Source organism: Lonchura striata, chromosome 5 (genome assembly GCF_046129695.1).
Source record: "Lonchura striata isolate bLonStr1 chromosome 5, bLonStr1.mat, whole genome shotgun sequence".
Classification (NCBI taxonomy): Eukaryota; Metazoa; Chordata; class Aves; order Passeriformes; family Estrildidae; genus Lonchura; species Lonchura striata.
In genome coordinates, this window is record NC_134607.1 from 29375012 (window position 1) to 29394060 (window position 19049).

Here is a 19049-nt window from a genome sequence, read left to right on the forward strand (position 1 = left end):
AGGAGAGAGACTACTTTTCTTTACAGCATCTGCACAACGGTATGTGTTGAAAATGACATACACAAGTCCCCATCTGTGAATAAAGGTTTAGTTAGATGTTAAGTTCATGAACAAAGAGCAAAAAAAAATTAAATTGTGAAAGAAGAAAAACCATAGTAAACAAAACTCAGGTCTCTATAGGTTTATTAAAAACAGGAGGCAATACCAATGTTGTTAATATTTTTCAAGTAAATATTAATGACAGAGCTTTGTATTAACGTATTGAAATTTTAAATCTAGTTCCCAATTTCTTTGATTCCTCTGAACAGTACTCTTCCCAAGCTGTACTGACATGTTGTTAGTGTAAGCCAGAACCGGATGTCTGGTGCTGTGAAGTTCTTCTATAGTTATTTTTTATCAAAACATTCTAAAATGTTTTTTGAAAACACATCCAGAACAATATATACTTGGAATTAAGGTCATGCAAAAAAAGAGTTTTTAAAGTTCATATTAGAGAGTTAGACATTATATATTACCCCAAAAAATTGTTTTCTAGGGTGATGAAAAGGCCTTGTAGCCCTAAGCACATTCCTTCCAGCAACCATCATTTTCGATTTCAGATCTAGAAAGGAGGAGATAGGTCACCCACTTGGCCACTAAACTGAACCAAATGACAATTACTGTTCTGTAGCTGGGACAGCAGGAAGATTTCTACAGAAGAGAGCAGTACAGGACATCGAAGAGAAGCTGTCCTGGTCTTCCTAGAATTTAACATAATTTCTGATGTTCACAGCCTCCTACTCCTTATATGCACAGCCCTGGGGAGGGGCTGAGTTTCTAGGACTTCTAGCAGAAACCTTCCTTACTAATATCCCTGTGACATCAGGATTTTATATCTTATAATCATGCATTATCCAAAGCACATCAAAATGGCATTTCCAACCTATTTACAGCTTAAAATGGGCAAATTTGTCCATCAGCCCAATCACTACTCCATAAAATAAATCCTAGCAAAATATGCTGGTACCTATCCACCACATCCCAGAAGAGTACTAAGACAGCATGCAAGGATTTCTGTGCATGAAGTGTATGATTCTTCAGCCATGGTTGGGGCCCTCTGATCCTCACCACCCATATGCTTTTATTCTGTCTGTGGTCCCAAAATTTCAGATCCCAAACTCAAATCACTTCACAGACTTTAGTGGACAGCTTTCTGATGGAGAAGGGAAAAAAAAAAATAAGAGCAGATGTTTTTTATTAGAATCTGCTATACACAGACAGAAAAGAGTATCTGTGAGGCCTGTGGCTGCTCTCTGAGATCTGGGTGCCTTTAGAAGGGAAGAGGCTAATTCAAGCTGCTAACTGGCTGGGCGTTGTCAGATGATGCTTGTGATTAAAAGAAAGTTCAAATGCCAAAGTTAAATGACTGTTAGTTCAGAAAATGGGGAATTTTCCAAAGATGCTGGCTAAGGGTCACCTGACCTTGCACACACCTACTACATTCATCCTGTAAATCTGCTTGTAGCAAGCATAGCAAATCCATCATCACAAATCTGCTAATATTTGCAACATATATTCACCTTCCCCAGTACCATGAGAGTCCTTGGAATAGAATTTATCCAGGATCTTTACAATCTCTTAATCTTTCAAATCCATAAGAAAACTGATTGAGCCACTCTGTGTATATCCCTGGATTTCCCCCTAGCACCATGGAGGGGGTGATGCTAGTCTAGAGTACACAGCAAACAGTCAGCATGACACTAGAGCTCAAGGAGCTGTTGCCATCTGTGATACAGTGGTACTGTTAAGGAATCCCTTCACTGTGGTGTCATATTTTAAAACTTTCTAATTTTTTTTTCCACTCTGTGAAGTCCTTCCACAAAACTGATGTATGATCTTGGGAAAACAGAAACTTAATCTGCACTGATTTACACCATCAAGACAATGAAATCACTGTAAAAACAGAGTACTGTTTTTTTAGTACTAGCTCTGCTGGATGTTACTTGTAAAAATATTTTCTAATGGTTTCATCTGGCAACAGAACTTTTTTAAAATCCTGAACTGTATTAAAAGACTTCACGTGCCAAAGTTTTCTTTCTCACACTAAGATTCCTCTTGTGTGTTTTATACTTACCTCCACACAGTCAGTGGCTTCTCTGTTGAAAAACATGAAAAGAACATTTAAAGAACACTGTCAGCATTTCTGATATTTTCAAAGTTATTACAAACTTGAAACAACCTACCAAATATTTCAGCTAATTTATTCCAAGTATCATTCTGAGTCCTAAAAAAATCAGATTCATAAAAAGGATATTTATTATTGAGATCCCCTTGCTCTCCAAATGACTCTCTCAGCTTATTTCCCACAATAACTTTCATCACTTCTTTTGTCTTTCCAAGCTCAGTTCATGCTCTTTTCTAGAATATCTCAAGGATATATTTCTTATGACTGAAGGATGGAAAGATTGATGCCACTTTTCATGTACAGTGGGGGAAAAAGCAAGCACTATGAAAAGGGCTACAGGTCATTAAGCTCCTATAAGATTTATTGTCAGAAGCTCTGTTAGAGATCAGACAAGCCTTGAAATTAAGCAGAAAGCCTTGAGATATAACCTATTCTGTGTAGGGCCTAGAAATGGAAAGACATTGCCAAGAATCTCTACTCTGATAAAAAGTTATTCGCTTATTTTTGAGAATTGATTTGTGATCACTTTGAGATTACACTTGGGTTTTATGAACTGGCTGACTCTTTTCTAATACACGACCAACTCATTTAGTGTATTCTTGTCTCATATTTCCTGTCTGAGGAGCCAGAGGGTCACAGTTGTATGTCTGGAAGAAGCAGTTACAGGTACATGCTAGATGTCTGGTTGATGCAGTAGCTATGGTTTGTGTTCTAACAGTATGAAGGTGGAAAAATTAAGAAAATTAGTAGATGGTGTTGGAGTGCACTTTAACAAAGAGAGATTAAGAGTTCACGGGCTTATTAGTAGGGTTTGTACCTCTAGGGAGGTCCTGGCAGGGAGATCTCATTCAGAGAGAGTTTACAGATGAGAAAAAGACCATCCTGAGACTAGAAGGACTTTTACCTTCCTCCAGTAGGCAAAACAATGCTCCTACTCTATCTGCAACCAACCAATGACCAGAGTGTGGAGCAAGAATTTCTAGAAAGCCAGAGGGGAGAGAGTGCTGTCTTAATGTGCAAGGAAAAGACAACTAAATATGAAAGCCATAGAAACTAAAGCAGCCACCTATAAGTGAACAAAATCAGCTATCAGTAACAAGGAAACTACTATCAATAACAAGACTACAAATTTGGGATAGAGAAGAGAAAAACTGCAAGATCCCTTCAAGAATTGCTTGGGAAAATGGCTAAATTTGATTAGGGGAGACAGCAAAATGTGTTTCTTTCCTCTGAAGGCACAGAATTGTTGACACTTCAGTGTCAGGGACAGCAATTTCTTGTGGAGCTCTGTCTCTACTCCACCTGACCAGATGCAAAACAGAGAGCAACAAATGCTGCTGCATTGAATAAGTCCCAAAGGAAATCAAAGGCCAAACACTGGGACCAAGGGAAAGGGGAGTCCCACTGTCTGACCTTGCAGGCAATTACCGAATCAGAAGCTACAAACAGGCTAATTCTGATATAAGCACATGCATAAACATATCCTCCCAAGCAGCTGGCACACATCCCTCACTGCTGTTTTTTGTTCACCTAAGACATTACTCACACACTACAATTTGATACTTGCTTCGGTAAGCAGCCAGCATAAAGATACTTGTACAGTCAGGGAAGATGAAGACTCAATATAATGTATGATTAAGGCATATGCTGGGCAATTATGTAATTTGAGGTATATTTATATGTGCCTGTATCTATTTGTAAGGTGTTTTGCTTTTCTTTAACTCTGTTACGATATCCATTAAAAGCAATGTACTTGATTACTGATAAGTGTGAGATTCATCCACTCAAAGGTCAAAATAAGCAACAGTAATTTTGTAGCCTGACCTCTTGTATGATTGCAGAAATTTAAGAATCAGGGACAACAATATCTGTACTTGGCCCAGGTTAAACAATACTTTCTAGTTCTGTTGCTGTCTTTTCCACTTAATTATTTTATCCCCATTGTGAGCTTTCTCACCTGTGGAAAAATAAAATAACTTGGCATAAAGCCACAAAAAGAGAGTAAAAATGATTGTTAAGGGAGAGAGTGGAAAAGGGCAGTGTAAGGAGTGGGGATAGTAAAGAAAAGAACTCAGTAGGACTTGAGTACCTCAAATAAACCTATGTTATTATTGTCATCCTTCATCCCTGTGGTGCTTTACTATAATGTAGGTGATTGCTAACAAGCCTGAGGAAGTATCAGTGATGATTTATCTTTTGCAATTTAGATATCTGTAGCTAAATAAATTATTTTGATTATTATCAAAGTCCCTTGTCTTGGTAGAATATCCCTATCTTCAGTAAACTGCTCACACTAAAACCTTCCCTCAAGTCTGTTTTCAAGCTAATATCAAGTCCATTTCACCCTTTAGCACACCACAGAAAGAGACAGAAGAGATGTTTACTACAATTCAAGAAATTGAAGAATGCTGAAATCTAACCAGGAAACAACCTTTCCACTTTCACAGCTGAGTGTTACAACTACCCTTTATTTCTTGACAGCCTGCATTCTTGGGTCCCAGGTGTAAATACTTTGGAAATCTGAGATACAAGGCTTTCAACTGTATGCTGAAAGCTGTAAGTATTGGGCACAATTTCCTTTTATTTTAATGAGTGTGTTGTCATGGAAACTTTGCAGTGGACTCTGGGCTTCATACTCAAAACTCTTGAGGTTTCTGGCAGTTCCCTGATGGGTCCTGTCAACTGCTCATTCACAGGAAGTGATAATAAAAATTCACTTTCCTGTTCAATGAACCTTGAATGAACTGAAGGAGAACAACCTCAAATCCACTTGCCTCCTCTCACTCCAAATTTCATATGCATGACTGACAGTATGCTACTTAACCCTTTCAATAACTGTGTAAACAGCTAAGTAACAGTTGAAACCCTCTCTTGTTGCATGATCTTGAAATAAATTTTATTTTTTCATTAAACAGGTATTAAACCTGACTTCTTAAACATTTATAAATGTTGACCTCTAAGTGAGGCTGGAGATTAAAAAGGTAAAAGGACAAAGCCCCAATAGTTTTAAGCAGAATATTTTTTTATCTTTCCATGTTTATTTCCTGATTTAGAACACTTTAAAGTAATGGCAGAATGAGGATAATTTCCTATTTTCTGATTTTTAATATATTTTATTTTGTAAATGTTTTGTACAGGTATGTTATATTAGTGGGGGAAAGACAATAAAAAGTCCTAAGCATCCTTCTCCAATTCACAATTATGTATTTTTCAGCAGGATTCCTACATTCAGGAAGTTCTCCTGCTGTAAAATACCTTACCATTATGAAACTACAATTTGAGAACTATTTCTTCAATAATTCTTTTGCTGCTGAGGGAAGATTCCTGAAATTTGTCCTGAACATGATCATGAAAATGCCTGCAGTTATTTAGGTATTTATGCTCCTATTCTGCTGTGCATCCATTTGGTCTTGGTTTTCATATTTCCCAATTCCACAGCTATTACATTTCAGTGCATTGACCCAAATACTGTATATTGAACTAACTTGTCTCTCCCATGGCTGACTTTTGATGTGTCTGCAAGGCAAAGAACTGAAACAGGTGATACAGGGTGTTTATTGGCTCACATTATTGAGTTGGAGTAACAACTTCAGCAGCATCCCTGGCATATGTCCAGCTTCCCTGGAAAATTAGTGACACCAACACACTAGCTACTGTCCAACTCACCAGCACGTTAGCTGCTGTGCCCTTATTGCTATCCATCAGTTCTCCACTTGCCTGCACAGTCAGTTTTTAGATTAAGAAATCATTAATCATGTTATGCAAATGTTGATTTCATTGAGAGGAACACCAAAAACATGAAAGCAAGGAAACAAAATACCCCAGCAGTTCTAGCTCCTATCCACCAATACAATAAACAGGGCAGAAGGCAGAATTGTTCACTCATTGCTGTAAATTCTACTTAATCCTTCTGGGAAGTTTTGTGTGATCAAATATTTAGAAATCACGGCTTCAACCATTTAGAAGGGATCAGATAACAAAAGGAGGAAGGAAAATAAAGAGGCATTAATTGTCACCAACAACTAATAAGCAGTGCCTACAGATCATATTCAAATAGGTTTAAATGGGCTCAGATTTAGTGCTTATTTTGTCTGTGCATTACACAATAAGTCAGGATGACTACTGCTCTAGATGGTTATATGAAGTGCATGTAAAATGAAAAAAAAAATGCACATTATTTTAAGGAATTTCATTGTTAGACAGATATAGCAGATTTGCTGCCTGAAGTATTGCTGATCAAGAAGAAATAAAGTAGTTACACAAAATATAAGATACAGCAACCTGGTATGGAGAAGCCTCTAGTCTTAGTGAAGTCCACTGTAGGACTGAATAGCAACAGAACAAGATCTTGGTGAAGGGAAGCTTAGGTAAGATGTAAGAAAGAAGATAAAAAATACTTAAAATTAAGAATTCACCAGTAGGTGCATGCATCTTTTCTACTAGAATTTTAGGTATCTAGATTGCCTGCAATTCCAGAAGGTGTTTGCTAGATAATGCATCACTGTTATTCTTGAAGGCAGATTCAGAGGAAACACTATGGGTTTGTGTGGGCAGCATTGAATAGATGAATTAGTCCCTTCTGATGTTAAAGTCCAAGAAAGTGATTATCATTGTGTGAATGGCAAAATCTGCAAATCCCTTCTCCAATCCATAGCACCAACACAAAGATAAAAATTCATGCTCAAGTGGCTGGTAAACTGCTGGATTAACATTCACTGTTATCATTCTCTTTGAGCAAGTGTGACTTTCCAGCAGGTGCTTTTGTCTTTAATATTGTCTCAAAATATATTAATGCTGAATTGATTTCAGTTCAGGCACAGGAACACCCTGCAGCACTGTTTTTCTAGATAGGTGTAGACCTTTCCTAGGTCAGTAGTCAAAACTGACCCAATGTCTCACTTTGTCCAGGAAGAGTATCATACTGCCCTGAAAATATCTAAGTAGAAAATGCACAAAAGAAGAAAAATAAATTCATTACATAATTCACATTATAAATATGCATACTGTTTAACATTTCTGCTTGGGATTTCCATACTGGCCATTGGCAGAAATTCTTTTCACTTAGAAAAATTATTCAAACAATGATCAGCTGCACTGAATGAATAATTTCTACTTTCAGATACTGTCTTTCTAGAACACTACCATTTTAGAGTTTGTGTTTGCCATTTGACAGTGCAGCCCTTTCTTCATGTGAAACTACTTTGTGATGGAGGAAAAATTTGCATTTTGCCTTTACATATTGTGAGTATTCACATTGGCTTCAAATGGCCTTGAAATCCACAGAGCTGTCACATACATAAGTCATCACAGTGCCAGCCAGACCTTTAAACAGCAACCACCATGTCTAGCTACTTCTGCAAAAGAATTTGGTCATTTACATATGGCACTTTTGAATCCACAGATGCCATACTCTCATCAGAGGTTTGAAGAGGGGTGGAGCGAGAAATTAAACCATTCTGTGTCTCCATAGGGCCTGCTGCTATGACATTTACTCTGTTTCTTCAAATGAACAGCATTATAGTAAGGTTATTAGTAAGCTTAAAGATGGTCAAGTTAGCCTCAGTCTTGTAATAAAACAGCATAGAAATTATAGAAAACATAGACCTTTGCTTATTTGTCATCATACATCTCAGACACTTGTCCTTCAAATTGTTTATATGTTTATATGGTTGTTTCACAATCTCATCATGCTTCTACTACAGGCACAAAAATAAAACAATTATTTTGGCAACATGCTGAGACAGTATTTATAGTGCTTCAGACAAATAAACAGGTTGACAAACAATAGGAAGAAAATGGACATTAAATTACCTCAACTGAAGAGAAAAAACAAACATATAATGAAGTGGAAAATTATGCCACTAAAATTTGCTCATGATACAGGTATCTCTGCCAGTTATTACTGAAGTCACTCTATTTTCTGCATAAATATATGCAATGTGCATAGTTTAAAAATTGTTTCAAAGATCCAGTTTTATTTTCAATATTTACAGAGAGACTGAGAAAAGCATGAGTGGCTAAATTCATATAAGGTGAGACAAAACTATTTCATTATGGAAAAGGGTATCATAATAATAATACATAAAAATCAAGACAGAGAGGTGGAAGAATAGTTATAATAAATCATTCTGACATTAGTTAACATCACTCTGAAGAATAATGTGATTAAGCCTGGCAAAATAAAGGAAAATAATATTTATGTTCATTCACACAAAAGTGTTTTGAGCAAATGGAAAGTAAAAAAAATCCCAGCAATTAACCGGGTAATTAGAGTATTATAAACTGGTGGCAAGGAAGTAGGGTTTTATGTTCAACCACCTACTAAGTGAATTCCTTATCTCTTTGGTTAAGTAACAGAAGGGAATAAGAACCAATTTTGCCACACATACATGTGTAATCTGATTACATGCAATTAGGATGACATCCTCTGGACAAGATTACATTACTGAAAGCAGAAAAAAATTCAAATAGCTGCCTAATTGGAAAATGTTTTATATAAAATTTGGATGCTTTGAAAGCAGGATGGATAATGTGGATATGATCCAAAAAAATTCTGGTCCTGGGGTTTTACATTTTGAGATAGCAATAATAGAACACAGCAGAAATGACATGTGTATATGTGCACTGGCCATACAAGTTATATATCTTGTTGTAGTTTTTAGACAAACACTAATAACTTTAGTTAAACTAAGGAAATTTTATTTTTACTGCTATCTAGAAATTTAGAAAGATGATATCAGATCTTGAGTTGTTGGTGTAAGCATTTTAAGCGACATTTATTTAATGTTGCCACATTCACTTCACTTAGAATTAACACTGCTTTATGCTGTTTAGTGTGGAGGAACTTCTGTGTGCAGCTGCAGGGAGAGCTGTAGGCTGAGCTTTGGGGGCAGAAGCCTAAGCCTGACCCAGACTTTGTCACCCTTGCCCTGTAAGGGTATAAAAGCCCATGGGGGTTCTTTTGTTCAGGGCCCCTTGTCAAAACCACCCAGCTCAAGCTGTTATTTTGTTATTTAGTTAGTGCACCATGACTAAATTGCTTTAAGTATCTGAACATCTGAGATGGTGCTCTGGGAAACCTGGGATGGATCGAGAAAGGAGACCTGGTGTGACTGAGTGCGGGGCGTGTCGTGTGAAAGGGGCTGGATGCCTATCACTGCCTGGAGGCAGCGCAAGGGTAACTACCAGAGAGATGGTCAGGCTGGGAAGTTCCCTTACCTTAGAAGAATAGCTCTCAGGGTCCTTTATATGACCTGAATGATTTAAACAACGCATGAATGGAAGACTTGTGCCGCTAGTTTTCTTTGCCACAATTGAACACAAATCTCTTATGTTTTGCATTCAGGCATGCCAGCTCATCTAAGGTGACAAATTAAAGACAAATTCCCCTCCCAGAAACTGAGGCAAATATTGATCTTGATTTGGCATGCTGCTGGCTGATACGTAACTTTAACTAAAACTCACACTGCTTTAACATTGCCAGTTTTGTGTAACCAGACTGGAAGAGCAGGAAGTTCCTCACGGCATCTCTGTCCCAGCTGCTTATGTGTGTGCCCCCACCAGCCCCGGCGCAGCTGAGCTGGCACAATTCTTTGTGGGGCTGCACTGCCTTCAAAATCACTGAACTCACCTGCCTTGAATAAAGGGGTTTTCCCTTGGGGTGTTTTTGGCCTGCATTGGTTCACTGTCTCAGCCAAGAGTCCAACCTCATGAAAGCTGATGTTAGCACAGGAGAGGAGATCAAGGGGTTGGAAATCCTTTAAACTGCTGACATCATGGAAGCTGACATACTATGAGACTACAATTTGAGGGGAACAGCATACAGTGCTTTCCCATATGAAACTGATATCATACCACATTAAATATTCTGTATCTCCAACAAAACTACATTTTTGACCACTGTAGAGAATGGGAACCAGATTTTCGCTCCCCACAGCAACATTCACTAAAGGTAATAATCTGCAAAACAACAAAAAAAACCCTAATTATAAAAAGTTAAGTGAAATACATTGAAGATCCTTTCTTACAAGGAAAATAAAATATTTAATATAAATTTTAATTTAATAAATGTTTTTCCAGGGTTTCTTTTAAAAACTGTTCTTTTAAATCATTGGCATATGACTGAAAATTGAAATACGTCAATTTTATTTTATTTATTTATACGGGTGGGGATCAAAAAGTGTACCAACCATTCCAGAAAGTAAACATTAGTCTAATCCTAATTTATGGTACCTCATTCTAATTTAAGGTATTTTATTATATTCTGAAATACTAATTGAAAAATCTGGCCTGGGAATCAACTAAAAAGTCAGGAAAGATAAGGATTTACTTAAGGCCAGACAGAATGCTTCTTTCAAAGGTATGTCCTGTCAAACCAGCATGATTTCTCAGCTGTTCATTGTGAAGTGAAATTCCTGACAAAGGTTTTTACCCTTCAGTCTTTTTATTTCCATCTGTCTATGAATTGCATAACATAAGCTGTCAGGAGCATTGGGGTTTAACTTTGTACTGCATGACACACTTTTTGTTTTAAAAAAAGATCTGTACAATATAAGCAAGATATACATTGAACAGATTATGAATTGGCTATAGGTATATTTCAGTGTGGGAATTCTGTTTAATGGTGATCAGTGCCCTGTGTTATTCAGCACCTCTGTCATTGATCAAGAATTAAACACGGTATTGATTCTAGTCTTATTTCGCAAAGTCATTTGGTACGAATGGATAATTAGTGGATCAAGACAATGACATAAAGTATTCCTGTATTGCTCAGTAAATTCACAGAATTAATTTAAACACCACTAAATGCAAAGTGAAAAATCTAGAAAGATGCGGCTACTTACAGAATGATGGACTGTATCCTGGAAAGCTGAGATTCAGCTGGGAAGTGCTGGATGAGCAATTTGACATTCAGTGGTTTGCATAACAGTTGTGCAGTGGCAAAAAAAAGGCATACTTGTAACACTGCAGAATTAGTAAAGGCTAGCATTTTCTAGCTAGCTATTTTTTTTTAATGACATTATCAAATCATTCAGAAAACAAGCCATAAACATATTTAAAGGTGGAGGAAATATCTTTCTGTGGGACACTGTAACAAGTCATTCTGTTTGCTTTATAAAAATGCATACAGAAAGGGAATTTTAATATATTGTATAAAACCTTCTTGTGGAGAAATTCTTTGAAGACTGTCCAATACAGTAGCAAAAAACTGAAACCAGAAAAATTTAAATGAGAAATGATGAGTAGTCTCCTAACATTGGCAGGAATAAGTTAATGAAAAAAACTATCAAGAGAAAAGGTTTGTTTCATAACTGTTGATATGTCTGGATGGAAAGTTCAACTCAAAAAAACCAAGTTATAGATCAGCATCATCCCTGATTTAGCCCAGAGCATGCCCTACTGAGTGAAATCTCTCCATCTGACATATCAAGGTAAAATGCATGATCTAGTCTTTCCTTTTTGCTTTAAGCTGTTAAAATGCCTGCTCTCGGTGCCTGGGGGTTTTTACCTGCTATCACCCAACCACAAAAAAGCTATTATCCTGTGTTAACTGAACTGCTATTTTTAGTATTCTTTTCAGTGTTATTCTTAACAAGGTACAGGTCTGAGATCAATTTTCAGTAAAAAGAAACATCTGTAGCCTCCTACATTGGATATCTGAGGTTGTTGGTAGACAAAAGAAAGGTTCATTCATTATCAGGCTCATATTTTCACTATAGTCTCTGATTTAGAATACCTTGGCATATTATTCTTAAAAGGAATGACATTATAACCTCCTTATTTCATTAATAAATCTCTAGAGCTTCAAATATTAGCATGGTTTTCCCATGTAGTTTTCTAATTTTCTGGAACAGACTCCACTTGCCTTAGTGGGGGTGGAATTTGCATATATATATATATATATATATATATATACACACATACTCTGACATGACATTCCCAATACTATTTTTTTCCTAATGTTTAATTTTTTCCTAATGTTTAAGATTTTCCTAAAAGGACAGTAGTTCTAGAAAGCAATGTGTGTTTCATATTTAACAATTTAAGCATGGTATAATTTATATGGTAAAAATACACAAATGTGTGGTTTAAAACAGCTATATTCTACAGCCAAGGCCTTTAACACTCATGTTCTAGAAATGAACTGTCACTAAAATAGCAGTCAAATGATGCTCAAATTAGCCTCAGAAAGATTTTGGGCTGCACAGTGACTCAAGGCCTCAAGTCTTGCCATGTCTTGATTTGGGTTTGCGACTCTTGTCCTGGAATCCACCCAGCAGAGACTACGACACACCATGAAGGCTGGAGTGGGACATGAGCTGGGAAGAGGACCATCACAGATAGAACAAAAAGCAGAGGGTCAAGTTGGTCAGAAAAATTATTAGAGTATGAACAGTGAAATTCTGCCTTTTCCCTGGAGTTTTGCTCACATACTATTCTGAACTAAGAGCCTTTTTTGAACAGGAGTTTCCAAGCCCTTCCTCAGGCAGGGATGACCAGCACCTTTCTCACCATCGGGTGTCCAACGAGGAGCTGAAGGAAGTGGCTGTGCTTGCCTCTTGAACTGAAAATGTTCAATGCCAACCACCACTGATTACACTGCAGGAAAAAAATGCAAGATTTCAGATAGAATTCAGGAGCACAAAAGGAGATAAATGACACCTCCTAATGCAGATTCCACCAGATGGGAAAAGACCTTGATTAAGAGGGCTGAACCAGAGGAAGAAATGTCTAGAAATATAAATCTTAGCATGAAGTATAAGATATTTTGGACAGGCATTACAGCAAACTCTTACTTGATGATTCTTAGACTTCACAACCCCTATGATATTAAATTTGAGACCTCATACATCTTGCATTTATATGTTGTTATTATAGTTGTGTCCCAACTAGCCACATTCTCATTTTTAGGTGTACTGCTTGGTTTCAGATATAGTCTAAGCCAGAGCTCTTTCCAAAATCTAGTGACACCCACATTGTTCCAGTAAGAATTCAGAATGGGTAAGCTGCACTGACAGACAAGATTTCTGGCATTCTTGTCTCCCTCATAAAAAAGGCAAATAAGATACAGAAGAAGGTTCAGGGCATGCCAAGGTCCATTCACACTTCAAATGAGCATATCACAGAGCACCTGCAACGTCCCTAAGGCCTTCCCTTCGCTTCTTCTTTTTTCTCCTAGATGGTGATGAGGAAAACAGATTTTGAAAATACCTGGAAGCATGAATTCACACAATGAATAAGTGCTTTTATAACCCTTTAAGCAAAGCAGATTGACAGCTTACTGAAAAAGATGCACTTCTAAACACAATGCTTCATTAACCAGCTAAAATGAAAACTTCTTTCTGCAAATAAAGTGGCATCTTCTTGAGAATTATATTTTAGGAAAATGCTGCAGCTGACATTGTGAAAAGTGACAAAATATTTTGCCTGACAAAATCTTGATAACATTTCATTTTGTTTCAGAGATTTATACTCATCAATTAATATTTTCAAGGCCAGAAGGCCCCATTAGAAGCCTTGTATGACACTCATCTTTGAATTACAACTCTTCATTCTTGTACAGTTTTCAACAATTTCTGTTCTACCTAACTCTTATCTTTCAAAGAGTTGTAAAGTCTTGAGCAGAAGAACTAGGGATGCTATTTCTTTTTTGTTTTCTAATCTGCTTTGAAACACTTGCAACCAACTTCTTACTTTGAAATGAGTAATTTTTATGGATATTTGGAATATTTTAAATACTTGAAAACAAATTGCACAGATTAAATAGTTACTGAAAGAAATAATAATTTTTAAAATCTGAAGGGGTGGTAGCCATGAAAATGTTAGATGAAAATGGGAAATTTCATTTTTGCAAAGCAGAACCTCAGTAAATATATATGGAGAATATTCTTGAATTAAAACCATTTGCACATCTAGTCAGACTTAGGGAGTTGGCTTTACTTTGTTGTAGATATTTTAAAATGAAGACTGATAACTGATGAACTAGTTTGTCAGACAGACCACCTTCACCCTCCGGGTGTGTGAAATTACACAGCACTTCAGATTACCAGTTGCAAGTACACACCAAAATCTAACACATGCCTTCCTTGGTGATACCTTAAATTAGTCTAAGGTGACACTACAAACTCAATCCCTTAGCTGCATAAAGAGTTCTACAGCTGCAAATGTAGACAATGAGTTTGTTTCTTTCAAATTTTCATCTTTACATAGGAAATTAGTCAAGCATATGCTTGTTTTTGCCAAATATGCATATAAAACTTTATGCATATAAAACAAAGATGCAACTGAATAGTAACCAAACTAAACTTGTAAAGTGAATATGGATCTTGTAGCAAACTATAATGAAACTTCTACAGACCAGCAGTTAGAGTTGATGTAGTGTCGTGGTTTGACACGGAATGATAATTTTTCCCGGAAGGAAGAGGTCAATTTAGATATTGACCAATTGAAAGTAGACACGCCTCTGAGAACACAGAGGGGTTGAAAGCAGAATTCCCAGGGGAACTCGCTCTCTTTGGTTCTGGTCAGCGTGCAGTGCAGACCTTCCCCCGCCCAGCCACGAGCTGGGTGGGGGAGGGGAAGCCCCATGGCCTGAGAAAGGTAGGCCCCAAGGGTGGAGGGACTGGAACCGGGATGGCCCCTGCAGATGGAAGGGTGGAAGAAATCTGGGATGTCTCCATTTCCTCCCCCCCGCCCCGGTTTCTCTCCCGAGGGGGAGAGAGAAAGAGACGGCGGCGGTCCTGTCCTGTCGGCAATTCCACCACGAGGAAGGAGGAGCCGGGGGAGCTCCAAGGTGCCCAGTTGTGTGGGAGTTGCTGGATGTCCGGGCGTCGAGCCATCCTGGGAGTTCGGACTTTTGGCCCTTCCTTGGGAAATGAAAGCTTTGTGAATTTTCCTTTCCCCTCCTTGGTTTGAAAGAGAGGAAGGGGGACACCTTGGACCCTGGGATGGGATGTTGGAAGGAGGAATTCTGGATGGGAGGGGGACAAGGAGTGGCTTTTGGCTGGACTTTTCCGTGTTAGCCACAACCTGAACCAAATCTTCTCCGTCAAGAGGGACTGTGTTTTGGGAGGATGCCGGTGAGGCGGGAGACCTGCTTCGTCTGGGGGGAAGACAAGGGTGGAGTGAACAGAGAAAAGGTTAGGGGGTTTGTGGTGGCGCCCCCTTGCCCTGGAAAGGAAAAGAGAAGAGAAGAAGATCTCTGTTCTTGAGCCCTCGGCCCCAGGGGAAAATGGGGGGGGACTGTGGTCCCAAACAATGAAAAACTGAACTGTTGTTTTCTCCCCTCTTGGCAGGGCATCCTTGAAAGGAAAAATCCTAAAAGCAGTCTGACCATCCATGCATTGGTGGTGGGAGCGCTGTGCATGGAGGGGAGAAGGGTCACCATGGCAAACTTTTTCTCCGGGCGGTGCCATGTGTGACATGGAAACACAGGATGTGGCAGCTGTGTTTTCTTGGGGGGTCTGTGGCACAGGAGAGACTCTGTTCCCTCGATGGACTGAGTGTCGATTGTTTGGAGGGTGGAAACCTGATTGGGGTCCAGATTGTGTCTCACTGTGGTTTGTTGGAGTTGGGTGGTGGGGGGGAGGAATGTTTTGCAAGGTTTTCATTTGGATCTTTGTGTGGTTTTTTTTTCCCCTTCTTTAGTTTTCTCTTTTCTTTTGTAGTGGTAGTTTAATAAAGTTTTTTTCCTGTTATTAAGCTTGGGCCTGCTTTGTTCTATTCTAGATTCCACTTCACAGCATTCAAGGTAGGGATCACATTTTCATGGGGGCACTGGCATTGTGCCAGTGTCAAACCATGACATGTAGCTAAAGATTTTTTTAGCAGTTAAAATACGCAAGCACAATTTTGAAATTCTCTTGAATTTTTCCTCTAATATCAATCTCATGAGATATTCAAATGTTTAATTGATGTGATAATGTAATTCACATCGCTTTGTCTGTAGGTTAGGTTTAATGCAATAAAGGAATGCTGATCATTTCAGAAATGTTTTGGATAACTTCCTTACTGGTCTTAATGGGTGGTTTTAAATGTGACAAGAAAGGAACAGTTTACAATAGCTGCTTTCACATGACTTAAATACTTTATAGAATTCATCCAGGATATGTATTCAAGGAATTTCTGTACTGCCCTTCAAGTGTTCAGCGGAATGAACAGAAAAATATTTACCAAGAAAAATGCATAGTCAGAACAGACAAATATATTTTCACTAGTCTCTGCTTGATAGTGGATTTTTATCTTCTGAATGACAGATGAAATTAGAGTCTGAAAAGAACTATCAAATACTTTCTTCCATATGTTAATATACCAGCAGAATCAAATATAGCTTTGTTTTCCCTATCTTTAGTATTAGTTTTCCATTCATTTAGGTTTTTCCCATATTAAGGATGTTCTGAGGTTTCATAAAAAAGCTATTTTCCAGAAAGTTTTTTTCTATTTGTGCCCTTATATTACCAGTAATATCAAAAGAAGGAGGAAGCATGGTAAGAATTTAAAATAAATGTATCAGGACTTGGTAGACAAGTGCTTTCTCACACCCAATAGTGGGAATTTTATTTTTAAAATTATTTAGAATAAGGAAATGAGTAATACATACAAAAATAAAGTTAAGAATAATTATATTTCCTGAACACAAACCAGTGTATTAACTATCTAGCAAAGTATCTAGTAATCTTTTAATCACCCTTTCTAAGCAATATAAAACATGCAAAGTTTTACAGAGCAATACATTAGATCCAGTTTACACTTGAATGAGTTTACCGTGTTTGAGGTATACATCAGATTTATCTAAAAGAAGAGGAACACCTAGAAAAAATAGCAATTTTATCAAAATGTATCATGCTAGAAGTGCATTTGGTGTCTCTGGAAATCTGCAAAGAAAAAATGAGCCTTATAGATATGTTAGATATGATTTCAATTATTTTTGTCTACCAGAATAAGATTCACCAGATTCTTATTTACAATCATGGAATGCACACAAGGGGAAAAAAAAGTAATCTCAAAAAGCTTCCATCTGACATTATACCACCACAAATCAATTGAAAATTGCTTATACGTTCTTCCTCACTTTTGAATTCTTCTGAATTAAAATCAATAACAAAAATATATTGGTAAAAACTGTAATGGCAGTTTCTTTAATAAGGAAACAAGGTTTAGGAAAATCAGTTTTCATAGTTTATGTTTATAAGCCTACATATTGTGCCTTAGCAAACAATTGCCAGCATAGTAGATTGCTTTGCCCAATAGATTGTCCCATGTACAGAACAAGCAAAGTCTGCAATTGTTTATACCTAACATTCTAACAATGGTCTCAAGTTAGGTATTATATTTAGAATATAGAAAATACAGTCATATGGAAACAATTAATATTTAACAATTTAAGATATTTTTATCACATATTCATTAGATAATAAAATCAAAGGAAGTTAAAAAACACACATCAAGCAAAATCTTTCAGGTAATTCAGGCATAGCAGTATATACATGTGCAATTATTGCAGTTACATGAACAAATCAGATAACTACATAGACACAGTGAATTATGCACACTTGCAGATACAATTATGTTGTCTCTATATTTGTTAAGATAATTGCCTACATGTAGAAAATATGTGTGCAATTGTATTTGCATTTTAAAAAGGCATACATGTGGCTAAATAGTAATAAAATCAAGGCCAAAATCCTCAACTATCATTCATAAGGAATATTATTGACTTAAGGAAAAAATGAAGAACTAGAATAATGGAAAGCCCATGAAAGTTCCCTTTACTAAATTTGTAAATCTTTACAGGTCTGAAGAACATTCCTTAATAATCTTTACCTGTGTGAAAATATTCTTTATCTTTGTGTATCAGACAATTTTTTTTCTGTTCTGTCCAGGCAAATATAATTTTTCAAGCAACATTACAGAGAGAGTTATGGTCTGAATTTACAGTGGAGTACCTGTCTCCTGCTTCTATTGCTGTAATATATATTTTTATTTGGAGATATTTTACTAGCTTTTGTGCTCAAGGACTTGACTACTGCTGGTGTAAACTGCAGTAGTTGCTACTGCAGTTTACACCATCCATTAGCAGGATGGCTAATTATGCCAGCCTATCTCATTCCCAGGTTGTAATAGATAAGGCCTGGTTCTTTTATTTAAAATTAAACGTTCTTGTCCTGAGTTGACACTGGCTGGTACCCACAAAAGCCCCTTGCTCACTCCCCTGCTGCAGCTGGACAGAGAGAGAATTTATCAGAGGGTTCCTGAGCTGAGCTGAGGACCAGGGTGAAAACACTCATCAATTGCCACCAGGGGCAAACCAGGCTCAAATTATAAATATAAAAAGAATTTAATAATAACTAAATCAGAGCAGGATAATAAGAAGTAAAATAAGCACTTAAAAACACCTTACCCCTGCCCCTCCCTCCTTCCCAGCTCTACTGCCTACCCCAGCAACACAGGGAGATGGGATGGGGGTCAAAGACAGTTCATCACTCTTTGTTTCTCCTGCTGCTCAGGGAGAGGAGTTATCATCACCTGCTGCACTGTGGGGTCCCAGTTGGGAGACAGTTTTTCATTAACTTCTCCAACCTGAGTCCATCTCATGTGCAATCCCTCTCTGCAAACTGCTGCAAAGTGGATCCATCCCACAGGCAACAGCACCCCTCCAAATGCTGTGGGCCACTCTTCCACAGGGCACAGTCTGTCAATGACAGGCTGCTCCAGTCGGGGAGCAGGGCACATCTCTCCATGGATCTCCCACTGGATCGCAGTCTCCTCCTTGCATCCACCCACTCCAGCATGGAGCTCCTCCGTGGGCTGTAGGTTGATCTCTGGGTCCCCATGGATCCCCATGGGCTGCAGGGGCACAGCTGCTTCACCATGGCCTGCACTGAGG

At 37.8% G+C, this 19049-nt stretch overlaps 1 long non-coding RNA gene across 1 annotated transcript in view; it reads right to left on the bottom strand.

Annotated features, from left to right (window-relative positions):
* The window catches only part of LOC144246267 (uncharacterized), a 77164-nt gene extending 66119 nt beyond the window's left edge, over positions 1-11045 (bottom strand). Inside the window, exon 1 of the long non-coding RNA XR_013339941.1 lies at positions 11008-11045. This is a non-coding gene — a long non-coding RNA (uncharacterized LOC144246267). The remainder of the gene's footprint in view (positions 1-11007) is intronic.
* Between the last annotated feature and the right edge of the window lie 8004 nt (positions 11046-19049).